Source organism: Aotus nancymaae, unplaced genomic scaffold, assembly GCF_030222135.1.
Source record: "Aotus nancymaae isolate 86718 unplaced genomic scaffold, 86718_ANA_hifiasm-v0.15.2.pri h1tg000029l, whole genome shotgun sequence".
Classification (NCBI taxonomy): Eukaryota; Metazoa; Chordata; class Mammalia; order Primates; family Aotidae; genus Aotus; species Aotus nancymaae.
In genome coordinates this window covers 73,848,722-73,861,648 of record NW_026988442.1, presented here as the reverse complement: position 1 = coordinate 73,861,648, position 12,927 = coordinate 73,848,722, and the positions used below count along the sequence as shown (strand labels likewise).

Sequence of the window (12,927 nt, the reverse complement as noted above, 5' to 3'; positions counted from 1 at the left end):
ATAGGTGGGATTACAGGAGCCTGCCAACCCGCCCAGCTAATTTTTGTATTTTTAGTAGAAATGGGGTTTCACCATTTTGGCCAGGTTGGTTTCAAACTCCTGACCTTGTGATTCACCTGCCTTGGCCTCCCAAAGTGCCAGGATTACAGGCGTAAGCCACTGTGCCTGGCCCCATGCTCCCTTTTAATAAACATAAAACTTTGCAAAATTATGTATTTTTTCTGATAGAGAGCTTCCTCCTCCCATACTTTATCCTCTTTAAAATCACTGATATACTTAGAAGACAGTTTATTTTCTAGACATTTCTGCAAACTTGGTTGAGGTTTTATTTTTCTTTGGTCAAATATATTTATTTTGAAATATATGCATTCCACTTTGATCCTCCTAATTCTGATCCTCCCTCCATTACCCCTCAAAAACCTTTTAAGGATCATGTCATCATTTTAATTAGGAAGTTCTTTGGCCACATTCAAAATATGATTTTTCCTTATAAATATTGGACTAATAACTCCAATTTGTGTAGACCACATCTGAAAAATGTTACGAACATGTGTGAACTCTGTAAGCCTCCCAGCCCAACTTTTATTTTTTCATTTTCATCTCTCCCAATTCAGCCTTGTGTTGGAAGCTTCTTCAGACTAAGCCAAGTAAACCTTAGGTCTTCATGTTCATATGGGGACCTAAATATTGATATGGTGTTTGTGTACTTTAAAATGTTCACACATATGTTAATCTTGTGGTGATTCTCTGAGGCTTGGCAGATACTGTTTTCCTTGTTTCATAGAAGAGAAAACTTGAATTATGGAGAGGTAAAGTGATGGCCCTGAAGGCGTCCTCAGCTAGAAAGTTCAGGATAGGCTGAACTGACCCCGGTTCCCTGGCTTCCAGTCTGGCACTCTTCCTGCTATTCCATGTTGTGTTCTCTGATTGAAAAATAATAAGTCTTTGATATTTCTCAGCTTGGTCAAATCTGTTTAAAGATCACTTAGTCCACTTTTGTCTGAGTCCATATGAACCAAGTGATCCTTTAATCTGGCTTACTGAGTAAATGCACCCTTCCTGAAATAAGCGAGTGCCCTAAGGAGTTAGGTGCCAAGCTGAACTGCAGTCCTGGGTTATTTATTGACAATGTGACATCACCAACACTCCCTTCTAAGGGTTCCTCTGTCTTTCAGAGAAGTTGGGAGCTATATTTACAGAATGCCCTTCCCCATATGCTTACAGGTTGGTTTACCAAGAAGTCCCGTGCTGAAGATTTAGAAGGCTGAAAGGAACGGCAGGCTATCATTTGCCTAGAGGTGATTACAGGCAAAAATGTGGACAGCCATGAGATTCTAAGAGACTCCACTGGAAAGCCACTCCCTTCATCACTGCAGACTGTGATAGGCAAAGAGAAATGTCTAGAAGTTCAAGAATAATGGACAACGAACAGGGAACCGTTCCGTTGGGAGCTGAGGCTGAGGTTGTCCACTGTGGCTTCGTTGACCTCAGCTTCCTCCAGTCTTCCAATGGTTGTGTAGGCTTCTTGACATCTGCATTAAACCTTTTTAATTTGGATTATCTAGAGCAAAAAATTTTTCTTGACTAAACCCTGGCTGATATAATCATTCCCATGAGAAGTGTTAACATTTTGATTATAACTTTTATTCCTATTGCTAAAGTATCATTTCAAAGTATGCAATTAGGATACTGATGCAAATATAATATGAACACATGTCAAAGATTTTGTTCAACTCATTAATTAGGTGGGGAAACAGACATTTAGACCAGTTCAAAGAATATTTGAGGAGCTAGGTTTTATAGACCATTTAATTTTTAAATGTTAGGATAAGATATTTGGGTTATATATAAAACTTGTTAATATCTTATAGAGTGATACATAATAACCTTTGGGGTTATATTTTCCACCAAATTATATGCCTTTCCATGGGACAAAAGTCAACATGTTAAAGTAAAGCTTCTGGGACCTTTAATAGGTATTTTTTAAGTTACCATCACCATCATACTAATATGCTATACACTTGATAGGCTATAGACACTACAGTAACATGTTCTCAAACATGTAATTGTCCTTTCAACAATTCTGTGAGGTAGATTTTGTCACCTCCATTTTAGAGATTTGGAAACTGAGCCCAGTGACCTACCTGACCTCCTCAAGGTCATGGACTGAGTTAGAGCTAGAATTTAAATCCAGATTTGTCTCACACTGAGGCCTGTGATTTTTCCTAGTTCACTATCACTCATTTAATTCAGATACTCCTGACCCTCTCTGCATTAATTAATAAAATCAACTTGGAATGTAACAAAGTTGAAAACTAAGCAAAGGAACATAACTGAATACAAAATGTTATTTAAAAAGATTAACTATATTGAAAAGTAAAAACGGTATAAACGAAGTCATGTAAACCTTAGGGGGATAAGGGTTTTAGATTATTCAAAAGATACATGTATTTGGAAAAATTTTATCAACTGGGATTAACAATTCAAAATTGCCAATAATTTCACCAGATTATTTTTTCATGGTCTGTGATGTGCCAAGTCTAAAGCTTAGGAGTAGCGTAAATGTAGGCTCATGCCCTTGAGCAGGCCCCAACCAAGCAGAGTCTCTCAAACTTGATTAGAGCATGGAACTTACTTAGCAGAAGGAGTGAGGGAGAGAGATGTCTTAAACTCTGAGTCCATGCCCTCTCATCTCAAGGTCTAAAGAGCACAGTTTGAGAGATTTGTGGTCAAAAGAGGCCTGATCATTTCTGGTGCTAGAATAAGATAAATTGTGTCTTTCAATCAACATTTTTCTATTTGCAATATTCTTACCTCATCCTGAGACAGTGTAAAATCAAAGTTGTATTGTAGGTGAAAGAAAATAAATGAAAACATGAACAAAAAAGATAAATGAATTAGTATAGGTAGTGGTTAAGAGCACAGACTCTGCAGTCAGAATGTCTGTGTTCAAATTCCGACTCTACCATGTCCTGTGAAATTTTGGGTTGGTGACTCAGCCTCTCTGTGCCTCAGTGTTGTAAACACACAACAGGTTTACCTTGCCCACTGCTTAGGGCCAATTAATCAAGACAGGAGAATTGCAATAGAGAAAGAGTAAATTCACACAGAGCCAGCTGTGCAGGAGACTGTAGTCTTATTACGACTCAAATCCATCTCCCAGAGCATTTAGAGTTTTCAAGGATAATTTGGTAGGTAGAGGAAGGCCAGGGAGTCCAGAGTGCTGATTTTTAGGTCAGGGAATCATAAGGAATTGAAGCTGTCCTCTTTCACTGAATCAGTTCCTGGGTGGGGGCCACAAGATCAGATGAGCCAGTTTATCGATCTGACTGTTTCAATAAACTGGGTGCCAGCTGATCCATCAAGTGCAGGGTCTGCAAAATATCTCAAGCACTGATCCTAGGAGCAGTTTAGGAAGGGTCAGAATCTTGTAGTCTCCAGCCTCATGACTCCTAAACTCTAATTTCTAATCTTGTGACTAATCTGTTAGTCTTACAAAGGCAGTCTAGTCCCCAGGCAAGAAGAAGGTTTGTTTTGGGAAAGGGGGTGTTAACATCTTCGTTTTGCACTATAAAGTAAGTTCCTCCCAAAGTTAGTTCACCTTATACTCAGGAATGAACAAGGACAGCTTGGAGGTTAGAAGCAGATGAAGTTGGTTAGGTCAGATCTCTTTGTCAGTTATAATCTTGCAATAGCTGTTTCAGTGTCTTCATCTATAAAACAGGTATAATAAGATGGATGAAGCTAGAAACTATCATTCTCAGCAAACTGACACAAGAACAGAAAACCAAACACTGCATGTTCTCACTTACAAGTGGGTGTTGAACAATGAGAACACATGGACACGGGGAGGGGAACATCACACACTGGGGCCTGCCAAGGGGTGGGGAGGCTATGGAAGGGATAGCAGCGGGGAGGGGATAGGGAAGGGATAGCATTAGGAGAAATACCTAATGTAGTTGATGGGTTGAGGGGTGCAGCAAACCACCATGGCATGTGTATACCTCTGTAACAACCTGAACATTCTGCACATGTACCCCAGAACTTAAAGTATAGTAATAATAATGATAATAAAGAATTCTATCTCATAGAGTTCTATGAGAGTGAAATGAGCTAAGAGTCATAAAATGTTTGAAAAATTAGCTGGCTTAAATAAATACTCATTTTTAAAGTATCTGTTAATGAAGTGTTAGTTAGCTTTTTTCTTTCTCTCTTTTTGTTTTTGGTAATAATCTTGGGTGTTGACCCTAAGGAATCTTTTGCACTAAGGTAAAGTTTGCATATAAAAATCGAGCCTGTACATTTTGAGAAAAGGGATATCACACACTTGATTAGCTCTGTGCGGTCTTTGTATTAGAAATGTAAACACAAGCTGTTGTAAGTGATAAAGCCTGACATCTCAGTGGCTTAACAAAAAAGACATTTATTTTACATCATGTAAAATTCAATCTGCCACAAGGATTGGGGCGAGAGTGGGATCTATGGTTGTATTAGTCTGCTTAGGCTGCCATAACAAAATACCATAGACTGTTTGGCTTAAATAACAAAACATTTTAAAATCACAGTCCTGGAGGCTAGAAATCCAAGATTAAGATGCTGTCAGAGTTGGTGTCTAGTGAGGGCTCCTTTCCTCACTCACTGATGGCCTCCTTCTCATTATGTCCTCACATCTTCTTTCCTCTGTGCTCTCGGTGATGGGTAGAGGGAGAGAGAGTAAGCTCTGGTCTCTCTACTACTTATAAGAAGAAGAGGAGAGAAGGGTCTACACAGTCTTTCAGAGATCCAGGCTGAAAGAGGATCTACCATCTACAGCATGGAGCTTCTGGGATCTCCCTAAGTGTCAATATGCAGCAAGTGAAGAGAAAGAATTATGCACAGGAGGGTAAGTGGCCAAGGTCAGCAATCACTTCTTCCAACGTCCCACTGGATGAATGCAGTTGCATGCCACCTACCTGCAAGGGAGATTGGGAAACACTGTCTCTAGTATGGAAGGAAATAAGTTTCGTGAATAACTAGCTGTTGAATAGTCCTACTGAATCGTTCTCACAGTCCTTGGACCTCCTAGACATAAGAGGAAAAGAAGCGTACCTTTTCTTTGCTCTTCCAGAGTGTTATCTAGTTCACGCTACTTTCATGTTTGCCTGTGGGGTTATGTGACTCAGGAAGTTCATAGGCAATGTGTTCCTATAAAGAAGAAGGAGTGTAGGGCCACCTACAGCTTATGTTTTAGCTCTAGAGGATGAGGGAAGAGCCAATGTGTATCAGTTTGAGGATGGATGTACAGTGACTAGTGAAGGGCTTTTTCCACCTTGAATGCAGGAGAGCTCTTGAGGCTCTCCCATTGCATATTCAGAGTCACCAGATTTGTGCATGATATCTCTGCAAATACAAGCAAAGAGTTCCTGTGATTGCTTCCTGTTTTCTGTCATGGTAAGAATGAAGAGCAAGAGAGCTAGGATAAGGCCCTAGAAAAAGGCAATGACAAAGCAGATATGTGCCTTTCACCCCTGCCACTCTTTCCAGAAAACCCCATGTAAACCTTGAGCACACTGCAAAGTCGTGGTTTGGACAGGTTTCTCTCTCCAGCAAGAAAGCCCCATGCCACTGCCAGTTCACTGGGGCCCTCGCAGGCACAATTCTCAGCATGAGCTATTGATTGGGTCAGTATGTAGGGGACCTGCCAGTGCCACTGAAGTCTCGTGATAATTATGGGCTCCTGGCCAGGAAGCAGCCCATCTAGCTTGGGGACAGGGCAGGCAGGATGTGCCGTTGATTCCTTTGTGAGAAATTCCTAAGAACCTAATCTCCATCTGTAGTTAATTCTCCCAGGAGAATTAAGGAATTTTTTTTTTTTTTTTTTTGCTCTTTTCTCTAAAGGGAACAAACAAAGGCCCAATTATTTTTCCAGCAATCTGAGTTTAAGAGTCTACAAATGATAATTTTTTGTTCCTGGAAACAGTAAAATTCCACTGCCCTTTGTTTTCTTCTATTACAGTCCCCTTACTGCACTTTCTAAGTAGGCTTTTCTCATAGCCCTGAAAAGCCTTTGTCTTTAGGTTGTCAGTAAAAACCAGTTGGCCTTTTTGACTCAGTTGGTTGAGATATGAGTGCACTGAAATGTGTCCAACAGGCCATTGCCAAAGTTGTGGTTTTTCAATTTATGTTTGAGACGAAGGAGTCCAAGGAGAATTCCACTTGTGTAGGCTGCATAAGAGCGACAAACAAAACTGACCTGGATAAGAGTGTAAAGAAAATAAGAGAAGCAAATGTGTGATGGAGGCCACAGCTACTGCCGGCGGGAGCGAGATGGTGACAAGGTGAAAAGGGGCTGCAAATTTACTAACCGGCTCAGTCCTCGCTGAGAGCTCTGCACCATATCTCCTCTACACAGGTGCAGATTTTGCTTTTAGTTTTACAAAGATTAGAGCAAGAAAGAAGCTGCTTTTGAAACAAGAAAAAATATCAGTTTCGGTTTTACTGTCTTGTATGATATTATACCCTATCGTACTCTGTCGTGGTTTGGGTATCACTGTATTCTCTCGTTGTGTCATGTATATATTAAGAGCTAAATAAATTTCTGTCTCATTGAATAGTTCAGCTCTGCTCTCACCTCTCCTAATTAAACCAACACCACATGCCACTTGCTACCTCCTTAACAATCATTATTTTTGTGTTTCTTCATTTCTCCAACAAACAGCTCCAAAGATGTAACATTCAGCTCTAACATTAACCCTGTTGCTTCTAGAGGCTCTGCACCCATCCCCCTGTTATGCCACACTGACATTTAGACCTACAAGAAGACAACTCTTATTCCTTTATGTCTCTTTAAGGGTCCCGATAAGAGTCCCTAAAGACAAAAGGCACATTGCATACCCAACATCGATTACGTTTATCTTCCTTCATACACAAAGCATCGTATGTTTCCACATTCAAGAAACAAAGAAACTCAAGAGTCATCATGGGAAGACCATGACTTTTGGATTCAGACTGATCTATATTCAAATGCAGAACTGATTCCATATTACACGTCTAGCTGTAAAATTGGGAGTAAAGTATATGACTTTTATGGGTCTGTTTTTTTTTTTTTTTTTTTCATAGAAATAACAGCAATACGTACCTTGCAGGTTTGTTCTGGGAATTCAGTGAGATGACACATGTGCAGTGTGGTTGTTAGAGTCAAATGTGGGAAAAACAGGGCCTTTTAGTGTTCTATATGTAGACTAGTCTTTGTAAACTTGCACCCCCACTGATAGTGGAGGCAACTGTGTGATCTTGGTCTGATCTAGTAATTGACATGTCATTCAGTTAACACAATCTGTTTTAGATGCTTTTCAGACTTTCAGACTCTCTCCTACCCCTGAACTTCCCTGGAATGACACCAAGGTGTAGAAGAGGTTTTCTCTGTCCTTGTGATAATGGGGAGAAAAACATTCAGATCATGCGGAGTCCTCAGATGCCTTCTAGGCCCAGCTGTGGACAGGCTGGTCCATCTCTCCTTGTCTGAGGATTGCTGAGCTATGGCTAGCTCTGCCTATCCTTTTGGAAAGAAGCTTTGGCTTCCCGGAGTCCAAGGTTTCAGGCATTTGTGTGTATTCAAGTCTATCCTCACTTTACCCTATCCACTCTGACCCCAAGCCTCTGACAGGTTGCCCACTCCTTTCTAAACACTTTCACATCCCTTCTGGAGCATTTGGGATATCTTAGGTCTCTGTCATAACAAGTGTAGACAATGGAGAGCCAGGGCTCCATTGTGGACTCATCACCTGAACCCATCCTGCCTCTTACCCCAGAATTGCTCTGGAGCCACAATGGATTTGACTTCCAGCTGAAGGCATGAGTTGCTCCAGGGGCCTGCAGCCTCTGCCTTGGAAAATAATCTACTCCTTTTATATTTGTGTACTGCCTTATACTTACTTCCATGTTCCTGAAAGACTTTTGCATTTGATGCTTGATTCTTATGTGGGATAGTGGGAATAAGAACCTTTTCAATCTACTTCCTTTTTTTTTTCTGTATCCATTATCTGTCAGGATGGGAAAGGGTAAGCTTTTATTTACTTTTCCTTTCTGTCTGAATGCAACTGTCCTATATCATTTGCTCCTCATTCCTTTAATATTTCAGTCTCAAAGTTCAGCCCAAATGATGAAATTGGCTGTATCTTAGTTTATTAGGCTACTAAACAAAATACTATAGACTAGGTAGCTTATAAAAAAACAGAAATTTATTTCTCACAGTTCTCACGTCTGGAAAGTCTAAGATCAAGGCACCAGCAAATTCCATGTCTGCTGAGGGCCTGTTTCCTGGTTCGCAGATGGTGCCTTCTCACTGTGTTCTTACACGGCAGAAGAGGCGAGGACTTTCTCCTGAGTGTCTTATAAGGGCCCTAATCCCATTCATACGGATCTGCCCCCATGACCTGATCACCTCCCTAAGTCTTCACCTTCTGATACCATCACCTTAGGATTTAAAATTCCAACATACAAATTGTGAGGAGGCAGAAACATTCAGACCCTGACAGGATGCAAGGAACAAAATCAGTCCAACCATAAGAAAACTTAGTGAGAAAATACCTCTAAAACTTTATCCCTGTTAAAGATGGAAAGCACTTAGTGCCTGGAATCTGCTGTGAACTTGGATAGGTTAATAACACTGTACTACACAGTGATTTCTGTGAAAGATCCAAGTGTTACACTTAGAACTGACATATTCAAAACATTTTACAAGACAAGCATTGGGCTCGTTCTGTCTATTCCACAGTCTATAGGCTGAACCCTGCCAAACCTGTCTGATTGAATAAAGACATCTGTAAAAGTCTTTATGATGGTCATGCAACAAAGCTCTTTAAGTAACCAACCCCAGTGTTGGCCAGCAATGAGTCTTAGGGAAGTTCTTCACATTGACCTGGATTCCAAACACCTAATGAAAAAGAGCAGCTGTCAAACTCAAGAGTGTGTGCATCTCTCTTCCTGTTTATTTGTGAATGGCTTTTAGTGATTAGGAAAAGAATCAAAACTATAAATGCAGCTTGTCAACCACGATAATGTGCCTTTTCAACTTTTGACTGATCAAGGCATGAAAAGGTTATAATTTCACTACTCTTTATATAAACATAACTGCATATTTTCACAGCTTTGCTTTAAGACTTAAGCTCCTCCAGCTGATTGTAAATTGCCAGGAAATGTCTGCCCAGTCTATCACAGTGTCTTAATTAAGCAAAGGCATAGAAATTATATGGGGGCCTCGGCCCATGGGACTCACCAGGTGTAATGAATTCTGAAGAAGCGATAGTTACAGATTTCCAATGGTGTGCTAATAATAAATACCAGTTGAAGGAAAATAGAAATAAAAAAGTTTTTTTTTCTCCTTTCTACCAATTTCTTCCTTTTAAAAAAGATAGCAACTATTAGATCTTTAAACCTCAATTTTGATGTCATTTCTTTCCAGAGAATTTCTTGGTTTCTCCTTTCCACACTCCATTATAGGCTGTGCTAAGGGACCCTCCTCTGCACTCCTATTGGTAAACAACATTAGTATTGCGCTATGTACACCTGCTATAATTGTCTTGTTAGATGTTTGTCTCCCCCAATAAGTCTGTGGCCTTGCAGATGTTTTATTCATCAAAATATCACTGGAATTACAGAAACTGTGTGATCCTTAGTTATTTCTCAAAAAAAAAAAAATACTGGTCAAATAAAACATACAAAAATTACCTTTTTAAGCTCCCAGAGCATTTTAGTAACCATAGAAGCAGAGAAGTTCCTTATTTTTTATTTTTACTTTTGGCTACGAATGAGCCTTCAGTGAGTAAACCTTCAGTTGGTTCGCTATCCGTTTCCACCAAACTGTGAACTAAAACATTTGCATTGTATTCTCTTTGGATGCTTGTGTTTCCAATAATTCACTCCTCAGAGGGCTTTCCCAGGGGGTTGGGGGTGGAGAAGGGCCCACTGATAAACAGCAGATGCCCAGCAGGCCTGAGGCATGTCTGACACATGGATGACGAAGGAGATGGGAAAAAAGGAGCAGCAGCTCCTGGGATGACATATTTAAGAGCCTGAGGAGGTGCATTGCTTTAAAATTACTGATTGTAAGAAACAGTTCCTGCAAATGGTGTGGGGTATGCGCCCTTCTGTCCATGCCAATTCAGTTGGTAAACACACAGAAACAGAATTCTCCTTGGATACTTGAAGCTCATAGAAATGTCAAAAGTAAAAGGAATGGTGCAGTTAGAATTCCTGTGCAATCTGAAGCTCTCACTTGAAAATGAGAGAGGAACAAGGAGCCAGGAGTGAACAGACCAGGGCATCAAGCAGAAATAATATATAGTTCAATACTCGTCTAAAGTAAGAGAGATGAAATATTCACTGCCTTAGAAAAAGGAAAGTGCTCACCTTTCTGAGGTCATGGCCTTCCAAGAAGAGATATTTTAGTTGCAATAAATGAGTTCTTTCTACAGGAGGCTGAGAGTTTGGCTTCCTTAATCCTGCAAAAAAAAAAGAGAGAGAGAGAGAGAGAAACAAAATGCACCCACTGATGTTCAAAGAGGAAAGTGCAAAAGACTGAACTTGCCATATCAATGACTAACTACAGAGTTATTCATTGGAATACATGGGATTTGCATCCCAAGAGAGGGCACTCACCCTGTTTGAGAAAGATCATTTGGTTAAGAATTAATTTCCTTCCTTTTAAAATCTGAAACAATAAAACCTATTAAGCAAAAAGTGATAAGGGAGCACCAGATGCAAAAGACTTTCTCTGTCCCAAAGGACCTTATAGACCTGTTGAGAAGATTGTGTGAATAGGTGAAAGTCACCAGACAATGGCATATGTGCTTGGCATAGAGTGGGCAATTGGTTAATATCTGTATAGATTGCTGCTTAGCTAATGAAGTCTGTGGTGTATTTACTAGCCTTAAGTACATAATGTTGACTAAACTATGCTCTGCCAGACAGACGATGAGGCCTGCTCTTGGCCTGTACAATGAGTCCCTGAGCTTGCTGTCCTCAGGAGCCACTGCCCTTTGGTCTCCTGAGGCCTTTCAGACCACAACGCTTCTGTCCTAACCTTCTCACTTAATTGCTGCAATTTTAGTTTATTTGTCAAAGGAAACTAACCTGTGTGATTGTGAAAGTAAGAAGTAATATGAAGTAATACAAACAAGTGAGATAAAGAATGATGATTTTGTATTTAGATGAGAAGTTGATCAGCTCAAACACAGAGGGAAGCTACTGCCCTTGGAGTCAGAAGTATAAATTGATGAGCCAGATCTGCCTCTTCTAAATGTGCACCCTTGGGCAACTCACCAATGCACAAAACCCACGTTTCCTCATGTTTGCAGAGAAGGGATCCCAACCGTAGCACAGGCTCTGTTGGGCCAGTCGGGGGAGTCCAGCTGGAGTGGACAGCCTTGAGTCCATTTTGCATGAACAATGACTTGTTTGAATAGAAATGCCGGTAGGTCCTTTATTGGTGGTGAAAGAGGCCAATAACAAGTAGAATGTAGGTTATAGTCAATCGATTATTTCAACTCACTGGTGACAGTCATTTGAAAATGCTGGTTACGTACAACAGGGAGGTAATGCAATTTTCCTCATAAGGTTATTATGAGGATTAACCACCAACCACAATATCCAACAGGGGCTAATGATTTTGCCTGCACATTATTTGAATCTTCTATTTTGCAACTAAAATTAAGGAAAACTTTTGGTTTTTGTTCTACTTCTTTTTTTCTGCCTCCATTTTCTGTCAGGATGGAAAGAGGTAAGCTTTTCTTTTACTTTCCCGTCCTGTCTGAATGCAACTGTCGTATATCATTTGCTCCTCATTCCTTTAAGATTTCAGTCTCAAAGTTCAGTTCAAATGATGAAATTGGCTGTATCTTAAGAAACATATGTATATTATTAAAGAAAAACTTTTATTTTTCCTTAATAATTTTAGTTGCAAAATAGTAAAAATACAAGGCTTAGAGGGAAGCAAATACAAGTAAAAATAGTAAAATATAAGGGTTAGAGGGAAGAGAAGTAATTTGGAGTGTGTATTCTTAATTCCGTAATGGTGGCTGGACATGCTACATTCCTCTAGAGGTCACCCTAGCTGCTAGCTTCCAGCACCTTGATGCATAGACTCCATCCTATTTGTCTATATGTACTCCACAGAATCTAATAATGTGGCTTATTGCAGTAGAAGCTCAATATGGATATGCCAAATGATAAATGAACGAAATTATAATTGGAAGTACATACCAGAAAGGAGCAGCAGTACTGTGTTCACTGAGGTCTTATTTAGTAGCTCACAGTTTGGAAATGCTATGCTCATGGGCGGCAATGTTAATTAATGAGCAGCCATGTGCTGAGTTCAGGAACAGCAGAAGACAATTATACCTCTGCGGCTTGTGCAGCACCTCTTTCATCGATGTGTGAGCCCTGCATAAAGCCTTGGAAATTTCCATTCTAATAAAAACAAACTGGAGGATCATAGGAGACAGGAGACTCTGTTCTTTATCCTTGACAGTGTGGTTGTGAGGTTTTGCCAGCCTGATGCAAAATCTTTGTTGCAAGTTTTGTTTGCATTTATGGACTACTTCCTAGTGCTAAGTAACGAGATCAGACAGAGATTGTGGATATTAAACTCCCACCAAGTCTCCTTTCATGCTGATCTGAGTATAATTTGATTTTAGTCTTAGGTCAGAGGAAAATGGGTAATTGGGGCAAATTGGTATTGATCCAGGCACGTTGTTACATGACTTAGATTCTGAATGCAGATGAACTTGACCTCGCCCGAAGATTCCCTGCCTCTTCCAGATGTCTCATATCCCTCCTGTTGTCTCCCCCATTACTAACAGCTCTGAGCACTCAGAAGCCCAGTCTGGGATCCCTTAGTCATTATTTACTTCTTGATAAATCCACTTAGCCTTTTCCCTTTAAATGTCT

General features: G+C 40.2%; 1 pseudogene; it reads right to left on the bottom strand.

The window, feature by feature from the left end:
- The window catches only part of LOC105723647 (small ribosomal subunit protein eS4, X isoform-like), a 612,439-nt pseudogene that overhangs the window by 65,483 nt on the left and 534,029 nt on the right, over positions 1–12,927 (bottom strand).